The 16,601-nt window shown below is 42.1% G+C and overlaps 1 pseudogene; it reads right to left on the bottom strand.

Annotated features, from left to right (window-relative positions):
- Positions 1 to 13,492: 13,492 nt before the first annotated feature.
- LOC142438423 (small nucleolar RNA SNORA67) lies at positions 13,493 to 13,615 on the bottom strand (annotated as a pseudogene).
- Between the last annotated feature and the right edge of the window lie 2,986 nt (positions 13,616 to 16,601).

The raw sequence follows: 16,601 nt of genomic DNA, 5'->3' as shown, positions 1-16,601 counted from the left end.
ATTTTACTGTGGCATAAAATAATTGCCATTTATTTATTCTTTCTTACCTTCAGTTTGAAATTTTTCCTAAATTAAGCTGACTTAAAATACAAATATTTGTTCCCAAAGCAATTTTTCAGTAAACAAAACAGCTCTTCCCCATTTTTGTCACCCAAATGTACTTCAGAAAAATTTGTATGAATTGGTAATATTATGCAGAACAGATTAATAACAAGAATTAAATTGTGGTCTTTAGTACTGTGGAGAAAAAATGTTTCAGTAGCACAAATAGTATATGAAAATGTTTCTCTATATTAAGAAATTACATTGAAAATTTGAGGTTAAGTAAACAAGTATTTCTATTAGAGTTCTAGCTCCTACATGCATCGGTTGAGTCCACACCAAGCGTTTTAAATCTGTCTCTGCCATCAGCGAGAGGCTGCTGAAGCGTTCTCTTGGGAATCCACATGTCTGAGTCTTGTTCGGGTGCCTTCAGAATGTCCAATGAGAACAGCAGTTCCTGAGCAGGATCTGTGGGCCAGTTAAATTCAAGGCAGAAAGGTCAGCTCAGAAACTTCCAATGTCCGTTATGGGGATTCCCAAGAGGCAACCTGGATGATTTTTCTCAAAGGAAACAGAATGACCCCAAGAGTTTATTAGGAGGCAGTTTAAAAATAATGGGAAAGTGCATCGCTTTAAAAGAAGGCCATGAGAGTTGGGCTGAGGAATTTTCCCATCATGACAACGCACCTCGGTGCACTGAGACTAGCAAGGCTGTCCCCTGAGAGATTCCTCAGGAAGCTGTGCCCCGGACAATCACTGCCTGGCCTTTTCAGGCTGCTTTTCATTCTTAAAACTCAAAGGCCATTTCAAATAAGCACCATTTGAGTCCCTTAAAGATGACAAAATGTCCATATTGAAATGGTGGAAATTCAAGATCACAGAATTCAGTGAAGTTCTAAAGATGGAAACAGAGCCGTCAGAGTATATAGACCGGGCTTCAGGACATGTGGAGAAGCAATATCTTCTATGATATTTTTAAGCGTTACATTTTTTATACTTATCCTCATAGCATCATTGTCACATGGCTACGAAAATAGTTCTTCAAACCTTTACTTCTTTAACAGTGACAAAATGGCAGTCCCACAAGGTCATACTAACGGACAAGAGTGGGCACACATATGCAAATGCTTTCCGTTCTTTGCTGGTGGATCCATGTTCTTCTAGGGCGTACATCTTTATGATGACACTTATTGGGCCACCGACAAATGTAACTTGAGCTATATAAGTATTGTCACACTTCAATGAACTAGAAACTGTACACTCCCCTGCTGTAGCACTGACTGCTGGGGAGGATCATCCTTCAGCAGATTGCAGGTAGGCTGTGGGTGGTAGGAGGGAACAGGATTTACTATGGAAGGTTGGAGGGAAAGATGTATCTTTTGAAAAGAGGTACACACAACATCTATTAAATCCTTTCCTCCCAAACTTTCAGCCTGCGGTCTAGTCTCACGGAAATTTGGGGATAGTATGAAATCATCTTAGTTTCTCTTTTTGTTTAGCAATAAGATAGTAAATGTCATTCGATATAATCACTTGGAAAGCAGCAACATGGAATGAACCTTCAAATGCAGTGTACAAACAATACAGCCTACCTATTGCTTCACTTTACCATTTCATTGATAAGTCAACAAAAGAAAATTCAGGCTTACTCAATTATTTCAGGAAAAAGAGACTGAACATGTCAAATATACTTCTTTATAAAGTCTATCTTATAACAAAACTTAAATATGAAAGGTTTTAGTTCAGAAAACTCCTTATGCAAAAATAACATAACATCCAAAAATTCAGTTTTTATGAGTATATAAGAGAAAAGAAATATGAACATCCAGCATATTTATATTATTCTTGCTAGATTATCTTTAAACAAAATCTCTACCCACAAATCACCCTAACTTTAAATTTCACTAATTAGGGTTTCTCAATAGTTCCACTTACAAACAAAACCACTCCCCCACAAATATCTCTTTAAAATCTGTAGGCCTTCAAATTGGGAGGCAGAGAAATATAAACTTGGAATCATTTACTTTAATTATGAATTGGTATTGTCATTTCTAGAAACAATGGTGACATCCAAATAAACCACTGATGCCCATCTCCAATAAGTAAACTTGTAATGACACTGAGGAGACACCACTCTGATGCTGTGGTGAGGTAGGCACATTCATGTTTATGAGTTGTCTCAAGGAACAGGACTAAAAATTACACAAGATTTGAAAACATAATTTTAACAAAGTTTAATGTGAAAAGTGACAATAACGAAAGTTGATAGAAGTCTTTCGGTTCCTTATAAATGGTATTCTTACAAGTTCTCATCTTTCAGAACACGAAACATGTTCCCAGGAAAAAGGTGTATGATCTCTAACTTTCTGTGTCAGTGTCACGTGCAGAAGCCGGTCGACTGCCATCTGATTCCTCACTGTCCTTGTGTCAGTCATTGCAGCAGGACACCACCTCACAGGATGTCCCACCCCGGACGCTCTTCTGACTTCACTTCAGTCTGAGGGAAATGATGGAATCAAAATAATCCAAGTCAACTTTCTGGAAAAGGAAGTGAAGCAAGTCCAAGCTGCAAACCAGAAGTTCAATGCCTGGTTCTACAATATGGGTGAAAGCTCAACGGATGATAAATCAACTTTATTGATACATTAAGATCGCATCATATGTGCAGATGTCTAAAAAGAGAGCTCTGTGCTAATAAATAAAAGCTAAAAACAAAACAAACATACTTTCTGTGTGTGTGTGTATGTGTGTGTGCGCGCGCAGAAGTTATAATAAAACAAGGCTGGTATCCATTTTAAAACTATTTTGACTAAAATAAATTCATGATACTATTTAACCATCAGTGATAATGCATTAGGACGATTATGGTAAAATGGCTCAGCAGAAATACAAATTAAATGAAACTTTTTAGCACAAAACTAAAGGAGCAAAGGAAGCTAACGTCATAGTGTACTTAAAGTTTTAGACATCTTATCTCATTGAATATATTATAAAATTTTAAACCAAATGCCTTTTACTTATGTACATTCTCACTGATGGACCCAGCCACGTAGTCAAATGACTAAGCAAATGACAAAATTATAAATAATTCATTCATAAGACTTCTGAAACACTACCTTTCAGGCCAAGAAGAGCACTCTCATTTCATGGTACAACATTACCACCTTGTGGTATAATTTCAGTACTGCATCTTACGCAGACCTACTCTCAGCTGTGAGATTTCTTTCATTTCGGATACACTAACTTAGTAGGAACTGGAGGCCCAAAAAGGAGTCCTGGTACCTAGTGGTTATCCATTGGACTTTTAACCGCAAGGTTGGCAGTTCCAAACCACCAGTTACTACTCAAAGGGAAAACAATGTGGCTTTCTACTCCCACAAGAGTTATAGTCTCAGAAACCTGCAGTGGTTTCTGACCCTATGGTGATCCTGTGGGGTCACTATGAGTCAGCACTGACTGGAGAGCAGTGAGGAGTGGTGGAGGTGGTGGTGGGGGGGGATGGATGATGGTGATGGTGGTGGTGTCTAAAACTAGCCCTAGTGGTGCAGTAGTTAAGCACTCAGCAGGTAACCAAGAGGTTGTCAATCGAGCTCCATGGAAGAAAAGACCTGATCAGCTGCCACTGTTACAATGAAAGTCCAAACACACTGCCTTTGGGTTGAATTCATCGCCTAACATCCTGCAGGGTAGACTACCAGGCTTCCATAAGGGTTACAGGCTTTAGTTTTTACCTCGCCTTCCTTCTGCAAAGATGAAAGCCTTGCCGATCCTCTGTGGCACTGGTCTTCCGCCCTATGGGCTTGCAACTGTCACCACAGCAAACTTCCAATTGAGGCTCCTTCCCTGCTCGGTGAGAGGAACAAAGCAAGGAGCCATGCCTAGCCCACAAGCAAAACGATTATTAGCGAGAAATCCCTGGCAAGGGGAGCAGTGAGAAAAGGCTTATTACACAGAGAAACATCTTGCAGGGGAGACAGGGAGGGGGCCTAAAGCAACTTAGATACCCCATCTTGCCAAACAAAGGAAAAGTAGAGGCTTTTCAAAGGACATTTCAAGAAGGGCATTGTGTTTATTCATCAAAGGAGATGGAGAATTCTAGAAATTAAATTCACATAGGCGGGACTCTGGTAACTCAGTGAGCATGGAATGGCTATGCAAAATGGGGACTGTGGCAAAGGCTGCTGGGTGGGGTATCATTACTTCTTATAGGATGATGTGCAAGTACCTGGCAGCTAGTTCCTCAAGTTAGAGTCCCCTGCCTGGGTGTTCTGTGCTCTTGGGCTCAACTGAGGTCAAGGTGTCTGGTCTATTCCTGCTCTGGTGTTAAATCTGAGCTGGCCAAATGTGGAATGCTGCAGATCAGGGAGTGAAAGTAAAACACACTTTTCTTACAGGAAGAAAACAAACGCAGGATTTTTGCAGGCCACTTCTGAGACTCTTTTTAAGGGGGTAGAAAGCCCAGTTTTTCTCCCAGAGTGCTGATGATGATTTTGAATTGCCAGCTCTGCAGTTCGCAGCCCAACACATAACCACTACGCCACCAGGACCCCTGACATTTTTAGGCCGTTGTGGTAATTACATAATTTCCAGTCAACTTCATTAGTAAAAGTGAAGAGGTGGAGTCTAGCCTGTCAATCAGGTCACAGCATGATGGTGCCTCCTTGTGGGTGTGGCTTTCTCAAAAGGTGGGTCATGGGAACCTCCCCACACTCTGCCTTCACCTTCATGTTGAGGAGCCAAGCGGCGACCCGCCAGAGCCCTGTGATGTGGCCACTGCCACCGGAGCCACACAACTCTGCACCCTTTGGTCTGGGATCTGCATCATTGCATGTGGCTGTGTGGGTCTCAAGAAGGACTTGTGGGCTACAATTGGACTTCAGGACTGAGTTGGACTGAGCTGGGATGTTTTACTGATGCATAATTACTTCTTGATATAAAGCTCTCCCGTATACATATATAAGTATCTCTGAATTGATGCATATTTTTCTTGAATTTTAAAAATAAAAATATTAAAGATATTGTCTGAGTCAAGAAATATCTAACTCTAATGCAGATTTCCTTCATTCTAAAAATATTGTGGCTCCTAAAATGCTCAATAAAAACTTTTTAAAAAAATGTACTACTGCAAATAGAAACTGTGTCACACTGACCCACTTACGGAGTCAAAGATCCATGCAGGGTTTAAAGTCAAATGGAGCCTGAGACTAGGGTAGCATGTAAATGTGAGCAAGAATTTCACATCTGACCTATTTGTAAATCAAACATTGACAAATTTTGTAATACTAGTTAGCTACAAACAGAAAGAAAAATTCAACAGTAAAACTGTTCCATGGAAAACTGAAAGGAGAGCAGAAACGTAGGAAGGCAGCCAAGCAAGCTGAAAACACTTAGCATCATAACATGGCTGACATAAGATCTGAACCAAAACTCCATTTTGTGACAAGTTCCTGCTTCTGAGGCGCTTGTACATTCCTGGGAGTGTAACCTTGACTTCTTTCCCATTCATGTGCACAGGCCTTGAGCCCCTGGCTGCTCAGGGGAGGAAGACCCTGCCTGATCCATCATCTTGTTTCACTTGCCTGGCTATTGCTCCCTAGGCTCTCGTTGTAAATAAAGATGGGGGTCACGGGTGTGATGGGAGAAAGAGTTCACTCAAACTGTTCCGGGAAGAAGGCAGTTGGCAATTGTTGCTGATGATGTACCTACTTTGTGACCATGTAATCTTGTGACCATGAAACACTCCCTGCCTCCACAGTTATGATAAAAGCATACCTCTCCCTGCATGCTTTGTAACCCCGCCTAATTCCTTCTCTGTCCTCTGTTCCCACAATTAGTGAATTGTGTTATCTCGATACATCTCTGCTTCTGCTTTAACACAATAAGCATTCTTACTCTTTGAGATGCCTTGGTGTTGGATGGGTGGGATTTAAAGGTGTATTATTTTTGGCAGCCCCCAGGACACCTTGGGATTCTGGTTCTAGTACCAGGGGGGCCACTGAGGCCCACCATTGTCCCAGATCCCTGGGATTCCCACTTCCTCCCAACACACATACACACACACACACACCATCCTGCAAAAAGACCCTCCAATCAAGCTGTGCTTCCTAGTGTGGAAGTTCTCTGAGACATGTTGGATTTCTCCTACTCAGAGAACATCTTGACAAATTTGTTGCCAGATTTAGTGTGGTGTAGCTGTTATGATGGTCCTAGGTCTAATAAGCCTCAAACAGAAATATGAGCACAGTCCAATGTTTTCAAGGTGTTGGTGGCTGTCAGCCACACAGGCCCACAAGCAAATACTCCGAGCAACCAAAAGTACACGTCAGGTGAAACCTCACAGCAGAACCCTGACACAATTTTACAGCACTTGGACACAGCCAATGCTTTAGCCCGTGAAGTTGTAACTTACTTTCTTCTTGGGTACATATTTAAAGCCAATGCACACAACAGGGCTAGCTCATGGTCTAGTATGCTGTCCTGCTAAGGGAGGGCTAGCTCATGGTCTAGTACGCTGTCCTGCTAAGGGAGGGCTAGCTCATGTTCTAGTACACTGTGCTGCTAAGGGAGGGCTAACTCATGGTTTAGTACTCGGTCCTGCTAAGGGCGGGCTAGTTCATGGTCTAGTACGCTGTCCTGCTAAGGGAGGGCTAGCTCATGGTCTAGTACGCTGTGCTGTTAAGGGAGGGCTAGCTCATTGTCTAGTCTGCTGTCCTGCTAAGGGAGGGCTAGCTCATGGTCTAGTACGCTGTCCTGCTAAGGGAGGGCTAGCTCATGGTCTAGTCTGCTGTCCTGCTAAGGGAGGGCTAATTCATGGTCTAGTACGCTGTCCTGCTAAGGGAGGGCTAGCTCATGTTCTAGTACACTGTGCTGCTAAGGGAGGGCTAACTCATGGTTTAGTACTCGGTCCTGCTAAGAGCGGGCTAGTTCATGGTCTAGTACGCTGTCCTGCTAAGGGAGGGCTAGCTCATGGTCTAGTACGCTGTGCTGCTAAGGGAGGGCTAGCTCATGGTCTAGTCTGCTGTCCTGCTAAGGGAGGGCTAATTCATGGTCTAGTACGCTGTCCTGCTAAGGGAGGGCTAGCTCATGGTCTAGTACGCTGTGCTGCTAAGGGAGGGCTAGCTCATGGTCTAGTCTGCTGTCCTGCTAAGGGAGGGCTAATTCATGGTCTAGTACGCTGTCCTGCTAAGGGAGGGCTAGCTCATGGTCTAGTACGCTGTCCTGGTAAGAGAGGGCATGCTGTCTTTAAGGTCTCAGCAGAACCACCTTCAGCTAGCCCCTGCTTACCAAGAGTTTAGTCCACAAATGGCTTCGGGTGGGAGTGCTAGTCTACTGCACTGAAGTGACATTGCTTGGTACGGCTCTTCGATACATAGTCTCTGTAACTCACATGCAAATAAGGCACAGAGGACTCTAAGGAGGGGCTGGATCAGTTGGCCAGTCCCTGGGGTATAAAGTGAGCCATCTCAGTAGCAGGAGGTAGAGAATCCCAGGGCCATCAAGAAGGACAAGCCACCAGCAAGGTGTGCAGGAGACCCCTGCATGATGTGGCGACAGCATTGGAAGCAGTGGCACTGACACCAGGAGATGCAAAGGCACATGAACAAGTAGAGCCCAGGGCCTTCAGGCATCAGCAGCACGAAACCAGCTTTGGAACATCTGCCCAAGTGGGGCAGAGGTCAAGGGGTCACCTGGCTGGCACGCTGAGGACCAGGGAGAGTTGTGCCTACTTGCATAGCTGAGCTGAGGAGCTGCAGGGGACAATCAGGCAGCACTCTTAACACTCCCTGACTCTGACTTGTGGTAACCTGTTAATTTCCTTGGTAAACCTCCCACAACCCCGAGTCTTGTCCGGGAATTCTGGGTGGCCATAGCAATGGACTTTCAAACAACTAAAGTGCCCTGGGAGTGCCCCAATCTAACAGGAGTGACAGTTGGTATCGGATAGGGATAAAGAAAGCTGGCGGGTGGAAGCAAGTCTGATTTCCACCTTATAGAAATCAGTCTTCAGTATCCCTTCTCCAGCAAGATGAGGTCAGGGGTGCCCCCCAAAAACCATATCTTGACATATCTTCACTAAAGACAGCCTAGGGCATAGGTTCCCATACTTTTCTGGGCCACATTTACAGAAAATAATCAGCCTCAACCCCCACCCCTAAAAATGAAACTCTTTTACACTTTAATCCCATAATTCAGGATATAATGTAAGTATCCTCATTTGCAGTCCCTCTGGATCCCTGCAGGGACCCCCACGGGGTAGTAGCACCCCCTTTGGGAGACTTTATGTCAACTTGGCTTGGCCAGGACTTGTCCATGATATGATCTAACTCCAGGATGGGGGATTCTGTGAAGCAGCCAAGCAGTTGAGAAAAACTGGGAGACCCACCTCCTTACTCTGTTCAGAGCCTTGATACAATTCCGGGAGGTTTCATTCGGGATGTAGCCTACTCTGAGGATAGGTTGACACTGTGTGGAAGCTAGGTCCCTACTGCTAGGTATACATTCCACAGCTGGTTCCGCAGCCTGCTGATGCCAGGATGCACCAGTGAACTGCAATCTTGGTGTGGGGGTCACATAATCTGGTGTGCATTTGAGAGGATTAAGAGTGAAGGGGTGGAGTCTGCCTTGTCAATCAGATCATAGTCAATGAGACCTCTGTGTGGGCATGACCTTCTCCTGAGAATTCTGGAAAATCCTGTATTCCTTCTTGGAGATGGGAGATACTATCTCTCGCTCTGCTCACTCCTTGGGAGACATTGCAGCTGACAAGACACACGGAACTACGTCCGTGCCCTGAGCTGGAGAAGCCACATGGACCTACACTGATGCAACCAGACCTCTGAAGCCAGGAAAGCCACGTAGAGATCCCTGCCAGTGCTGAGATGCTTACAGAGCCACTGGATCCAAAGACTTTCTACCCACTGGCCTGTGATCGTCCTGCATTCAGCATCATTGCATGTGTTTTGTGAGTCTGAAGAGTACTTTATAGATCGGTATTAGATATATAGGCTAATGTCAGACTTATGGGCTTGGACTGGACTGGGTTGGTATACTTTCTTATATACAATTACCCTTTATATAAAACTCTCTCTTATACACATACGAGTGTCCATGGATTTGTTTCTCTAGCCTACCCAGATTGCCAATCTCAGCTCTGCATCCATTAGCCTATGGTCTTCCTACTTCAATGTCCTGGCTCCTCTCCATCGGCGCTGCAGGAGAAGTCTCCAGCACACTGATGGAGATGGACTGAATGTACTCTCAGTTGTGTGAGCTATTTCCTGACAGACATCTCTTTCTGTGTACATACACAAGCAAATGGCACTCGTTCAGCTTCTCCTAAGAACCCCACCTAGCAAAACTAGTCTAGAGGATCAGTGTGCAGTTGTTTTAAACTACATACATTAGTTGTATTAAACTACATACAGTTGTTTTAAACTAAATACAATAGTCTTCTATGCAGTGACATAAAATATGAAGGCAATCTGGTAGCTACAAAGGGGAGGCTCTTTGAGTGTTATCTGAAGCCCCCAAAAGAGGCATCTGTTTTGTCTTTGCGTTCTTCTTTGGGGATCTGTTGTTTAGTTCTCAACAGTCCCAGATGGTCAGAGAGTATTCTGTATGAGACTCTAACAAGTTACTAAGTTTCATCTAGAGCAGTGGTTCTCAACCTTCCTCATGCTGCGACCCTTTAATATAGTTCCTCATGTGGTGGTGATCCCCAACCATAAAATTATTTTCATTGCTACTTCACCATTTTGTCATTTTGCTTACTGTTATGAATCGGGTGACCCTGGGGAAAGGGTCATTTGACTCCCAAAGGGGTAGTGACCCACAGATTGAGAACCACTGATCTAGATCCTATTGAGCTGATCTTATAAAAATAAATTGCCATAGACATTTCTTAAAATCTAAGTTTCCCATATATTTGACTCACATGGTGTTGTATAATCTTAGCTTTTGACCTGGTCTCACAAATCAGCAAGGTTGTGTGTGTTTTTGTTTGGTTTGGGGGTTTCCTTTTACTCTGAGAGCCCGCCTCTAGTATTGGGTGTCCACATCTAGGTTCCCTGTCTTGTATGAGATTAAAGGCTACAGCTGGTGTTTTTAATGGAGTGGTTTGTCTTTAAGAAGACTGCTTCTTTTGTCTATGAAACTTAGACTCAGCAGCCATGTTAACAATCTTTAGCAGTCCTGGTGGCATCGTGGGTTATGCGCTAGGATGGTAACTGCTAAGTCAGCAGTTCAAAAGCACCAGCTGCCCCTTGGAAGAAAGATGAGGCTTTCTACTCCCATAAATAGATAGATAGATAGATAGATAGATAGATAGATAGATAGATATAGGAAACCCACAGGAGGGATTCTGCTCTGTCCTACAAGGTGGCTAAGAATGAGAATCAACTCAAGAGCAGTGAGATGAAGGGTCTATACGGCGCCCTAGTTGGTACTATGGCTGTTGAATTATTTATCAACGTCTAGGTAGCAGTTTAAACCCACCAGCCACTCACAGAGGAAAGAGAAGGCTGTTTGTTCCAGTAAAGATTAGTCACTAAGAGTCAGAATCTACTCAATGGCAGTGCTTTTGTCTTTTATGCCACTAAGAAAGGATTTTTAAAAGGCATATCTAAAGTATTCTTACAATATCAGAGAAACTTTTACTAAACACGAAAAGAAGTTACTTTTCCTCAGTATATGCTCTATGTCTATATGTTTTAAAGCAATGTTTCAATAGCTCTTACCCTTTCCCAAATAATTTTGAGCTCTTCAATTTACCCTATCAAAACAGTCGTTTTTACATCCTCGAAGGACTCAAATCATGTTTCTTTGAAATGTTCTTTGAGTGCAGGAGACCAAAAAAGTCTGAAGAGGCAAGATAAGGGCTAGAAAGTAGTTAACCGAGTCATAGATAACAACTGATCCAAAATCATTTATTACAGAAATTAATTTCATCAGACTCTGTAAACAAAAGAATTACTTTGAGTTTTATAGGAGAATATTGCTGCTGTCTTCAAAAAGTTTATGAAACATGAAATTGAAAAATAATATGTTTTTTCATGAATTTTTGAAGCACCCTAATATTTCTTGGATAGAAAACAACATTTAATTCTTTTTGTCTAAATTATCTAATTGATGATTTGGGGTTTTTTGTTGTTTATTTGTTTGTTTTTGTGTTTCACCTGCATATGTGGACCAGTTATGAATAAACATAGGACTCTCCCAGTTTATTTACTGATAATTCCAATGTTCAGGAATTGACTTTAGAAAATCTTTAAAATATCAACCATTATCCCAGATGAACAAGACTAAGACATGAAAATAGGCAAGATGCTATCAAGATCCTATTTCTAAATTATGGACTGGGTCTAATAAGAAAATTATAAAAGAAAATACTAATTGAAAAAATAAAGAAAATTATTTTATATAACTTTACAAAATTATTGTCCTAAACGCTATCTTTCCCACGTGACAAGAGACTGTAAGAACAAAGCTGGACACTCAAAATGTGCACAGCTCCAGGAGAATATGTACCTCGGGAGAGACAACAACTTAAGGTTCACTGGAACCTTCTTAGATGAGCCTCTACCTCACTCCCTACCTCACTAATCCAAATTACAGGGAGTTAAGACCTGGAATCATGTGTCACAACTTACGAAGTCAGGAAGTCCTGTGCTTTTCAACGCTGGAAAGAAATGACTATACTCTTAAAATATCCTAGTGGAAAGAAGCAGATAGCGCCTGAGGTCGACAGGAGATCCCCAGTTCACAGATGATAATGCCAGGGCTCTTGCTGAACTTTGTGGGCTTTGCTTTCTAATTGTGGCTGCTCTTGCGTTATTAGCTTTGTTTGATACTTAGGGTTTTTTCCTTGATAATCCTGTTCACAATCAATGTTTGAAAGAAACCAAGTTTATAGGAGAAACAGAGTACCTGATTTCACACCTTGAGTTCACCTTTTGGATTGGGGAGTTGTTCCTCCAAATGCAGCTGTGGGCAGCACCGACCCTGAAGGTGAGCCCCGGCCATGTGGCGGGATGAAGAGAGAAATTAAGCCAACAACCTCATGGTCAGTCTGGTACGTGCTATACTTGGGCAGTAAACCTGGGAATGCTTTGCAGAAGAAAAGTAACTCTACTGTGGGTGTCCAGCCCCATCCGAGTGGAGGCTGGAGTAAGAAGGGAGCATGTGGACAAATGTTGAAGTCAATGGTCTCACGCAGTTGTCATGAAAGATGATCATTGTCGACATAGTTTTAAGGCACTGAGCAATAGCACAGTCATTTGGGAGTTTTCTAAATTCTCTAACTTGAAGTAATGTTTCATTGGGAAATTTTTGTTATAGTTCTTTGTTGTTTTATATATATGGAAGTGGTCCCCAACAAGGGACCCATAGCCCAGTGGCACTAGCAATAGGATCACTTGAAATCTTCTTAGAAATATAAAATCTCTGACCTCAATCCAGACCTACTAAATCAGAAACGAATAGGGTGGGTCCCTGCAATGTGTGTCCTAATATGATAGCCAGAGATTCACATGCACATTGACAACTAAGAATCACCTATCTAAAAAGGAACAACTATTTCTTAAAGACAGTTTTGTTCAGTTATAGCAGCAAGCTGATGAAACACACGAATGGGAAAGATTTTAGAAACCCGCCATTAGACTCACCATTAAATTCCTTCAATAAGACCATTCTAGCTAGCGTTAGTATGCTGGCACTTTTATACTGCGCGATAGCAATCAAGGGGGAAAAGAAAAGATAAAGCATTAGTGCACATAAATGTGGGCTAATATAGTTTTCTTTGACATATCAAGATGGTGGTATGAGAGCAAAAAATAAATAAAAACCATTGTTTTACAGGTCACAGGCGTCTATATAATGCCGACAGCCGCTAAAGAAATAAACAGAACGAGGGAAAGGTTCCAGGTTTAGGTGAACAACTAGCCTTGCTCAAATGCAAAACCCAACAAAGCGACGGTAAGATAGCTTGTTATCGTATTTACAGATATACCCCACAAGGACAAGATCTAAAGAGGTGAAAACCACAATTTTGGAAGCTGGAAATCGCTAAGCCAGGGAAAACTTTAAAACCCAAGAAAGTTGAAACCTGAGAGTTCCATTGTCAAACTGACAATCAACCATGCTTACTGCAAATTTCAAAAGGATCAGAACCTGGAAGTGCTGGGTTCTGTTGGAACAATGAGTTGTGGGAGAAGAACCAAATAAAGAAAATTAAGCGAGAGCTATGTCAAGAAACAAGTACATTTCTAGATCCCCGGCCTTGTTCCACATTACTCGATCATTCTCTCACCACCAACCACAATCTTGATAGAAGTTCAACCTCTGGAGAGGTAATGGGCTGGCACAAATGAAGCTCTGCTTATGACACTGAAAACATGGGGTTTAGGTCACACACACAGGAGTTCTAGTTCCTTTTTCTTTTTTTTCTCCTGATCTCTGTGGGCTGTCAAAGGAGGGCCAAAGGAGAAGAGCAGTCCTTTCACCCAGGGACATCCAAGCTGCTACTTTCCTGAGAGGGGCACCAGTCGGTCCCTTGGAAGAGGGAATCACCTTGGACTCTAGTTCCTTTTTCACAGTGGGCTCCAAACATGAAGGCAGACAGATTTTTCCTCCAGGTAGGCCACCAGAGGAGCACTCTACAGAAAACTTGACTGGCTTCTAATTACCCACCTAGCACACACTACAGTTGAACTGAAAGAGATTGGCACCCAGTTTCCAATCCCCTTGTAAATACTTGTTCTAATAATGAACAGACAGCAGCAGATTATCAGAAAGGAGATAGACAACAATGTAAACACAACAATTATAAAACAAACTTTAAGACAACAATATAATTAAATAACCTCATAAAATTAAGGTTTATTACACCCACAGTGGAGAACAGTTACTGTTTGAGGGGCAGCCCAGAAAACTCAAAGTACAAATAAAAGTTCTTCACGTGGACAACAAAAATGAAGGGAAATAATTATGATCAAGTACAATGTAGCCAAGAGGAAGTACAGATAGCCAACTGAAGTTTGAATATGATAATGGGACAGGAGGAAAGTAAAAAAGAATAGAGGAAAGGACTAGGAGGCAAGACATTTATATATATATATTATATAATATATACATAAATGAGTTTATATGTAAATATATTAATATATAATGACAGAGATATCGGTCTATGTACATATTTTATATGTTAAGTACTAAAGTAGCAGATGGACATTGGGGCTCTACTCAAGTCCTTCCTCAATGCAAGAACACTTTGTTCTAATAACCTGGTGTTCTTTGATGCTCACCTTCCCAACACAATTGCTGAAGGCAAAATGGGTGCATAAGCAAATGTGGTGAAAAATCTGATGGTGCTTGGCTCTTACAAGATATAGCATCAGGGGAGGGGAAAAGATGGTGACCAGATAGGACTCACCTTCAGAGCTCCTGCTGCCAGACCAGAAAATTGGGAGGTAAGATGAAGGAAACAGGTAGGTGGAGTCCTAAAATTAGAACTAGGGTACCAGGGTCTCTCCTGAACCACTTTTTGTGTGGGATTTCCACTCACAAAGCAAACCAAGAACACTCTAAAGCGCTCTAGCTTTGGCAAACGAAGGCTGGCTGCACCCATGCTGGGAGCAACAATTACTCCAGGCTGACACCTAGAGGGGACAGAGTCCCAGACACGAGGGGCACCCCACACCAGAGCTCTCCATGTGGTTGGCTGAATTGAGCTCAGAGCCTGGGGAGTGGTGGTCGCAGGTAGCCATAATTTAGAGTAGAAGAAAAAGTAGATTTTTACCTGAGGTAGATTGCAGTGTGGGAGAAAATAGGCAGAAAGTCGGGAGCCAAGGGAGTGAATCTAGTTCCAATTGGCCGAGAAGGAAACAAGCCCCCTGATAAGCTGGATCTCCCCCTCTGGGAGACAGCCTGACAGCCCCCAAATCGGAGCACATTACAAACATAATAATATTAAAAAGGGAGAAATATATATTATTGGTTTTAAAACTCAAACCCAAGTCTGGTTGCTCAGTTCCAGGGAGCACGGAAGTGGGAGGCCCTTAACATAAATCAGCATAAGAAGAAACCTAGTGAAGGAACACCAGAACTCAGCTATCAGTCTGCTGCCTCCAGGGTACTCATCTCAAGCTTACAGACAAAAACAGGTTGATAATTAAAGGCTGTCAAAAATATAGCAAGCAAATGGTAATGCAAAAAAAAAAAATCAGGGGTAAGGATCTTAATAGCTGACCACTTTGACCTCAAGATACAGGCCATAACAAGAGACAAGGAGGGGCAGTACATAGTGTTTGAGGAAACAATATACCAATAACCAGTGAGCATAATAAACATATATGTACTTCATGTGAGACCTATGAAATTCTTAAATCAAACACTCCCAATGATGAAAAAAGAGATCACGGGCTCAACAATTATAATTGGTGACTTTAATACACCGCTCTCTGAAAAAGATAGATCATTGGGAAAGAAACTCAACAAGGAGGCTACATATCTAAATAGCACAATTGGATGACTTGACTTTATATTTTCAGAGATTTCCACCCACATGGAAAAAAAAATCACATTCTTTTCAAGCCCGCATGGCACATATTTGAAAATACATCACATGTTGGGACACAAGTTGAACTTGAGTAAATTCAAGCACATAGAGGTTACACAGACATCTCTCTCTGACTATTGCACCATAAAGCTGGAAATTAACAGAAGGACGGTGAAAACAGGGACAGACAATTGGAGGATGAATAATGTCCTATTGCAAAAGGAGTGGGTATTGACCCATATCAGAGACGAAATCAGGAAGTTTCTAGAAACCAATGAGAATGAAAATATGACGCACCAAAACCTGTGGGATACAGCAAAGGCTTTTATCAGAGGAAGGCTGATAACAATAAAGGCACACATTAAAAAAGAAGAGAGACTTGTGGATGATATGCTTACAAAAAAATTATACCAATTAGAGCAGAGTCAACAGAACAACCCTACTAATAGCAAGAGGATAGATATAATAAAAATCAGAGCCGAGATACAGGAGAGGGAAAACCAGAAAACTATGGAAAAATTTAATGCCGCTAAAAGTTGGTTCTTTGAAAAATTTAACAGAATTGATAGACCTCTGGCAAACCTAACCAAAGAAAGGAAGGAACAAATGACATTTGCAAGGATGAGGGATGAAACAAGGGACATTACAACAGACCCAAATAAAATCCAAATGATAATTACACAGTACTATGAAGGCCTATGTTCTAATGAATATAACAATTTTGAAGACATGTACAAATATTTGGAAAAATAATCCCTCCCTAGACCATCTCAGATGGATGTCAACAACCTCAACAGACCCATAGCAATGGAAGAAATAGACAATGTAATCAAGGGTTTACCAACAAAAAAATCCCCCGTGCCAGATGGCTTCACAGGAGAGTTCTAACAAGCATTCAGGGAAGAACTGACACCAATCCTATACAAACTCTTCCAGAACATAGAAAAAGACGGAAAACTCCCAAACTCATTCTATGAAGCTAGTATAACTTTGATACCTAAAGGGG

This window comes from Tenrec ecaudatus, chromosome 1 (genome assembly GCF_050624435.1).
Source record: "Tenrec ecaudatus isolate mTenEca1 chromosome 1, mTenEca1.hap1, whole genome shotgun sequence".
Taxonomy (NCBI): Eukaryota; Metazoa; Chordata; class Mammalia; order Afrosoricida; family Tenrecidae; genus Tenrec; species Tenrec ecaudatus.
This window is presented reverse-complemented; position numbering and strand designations above follow the sequence as displayed.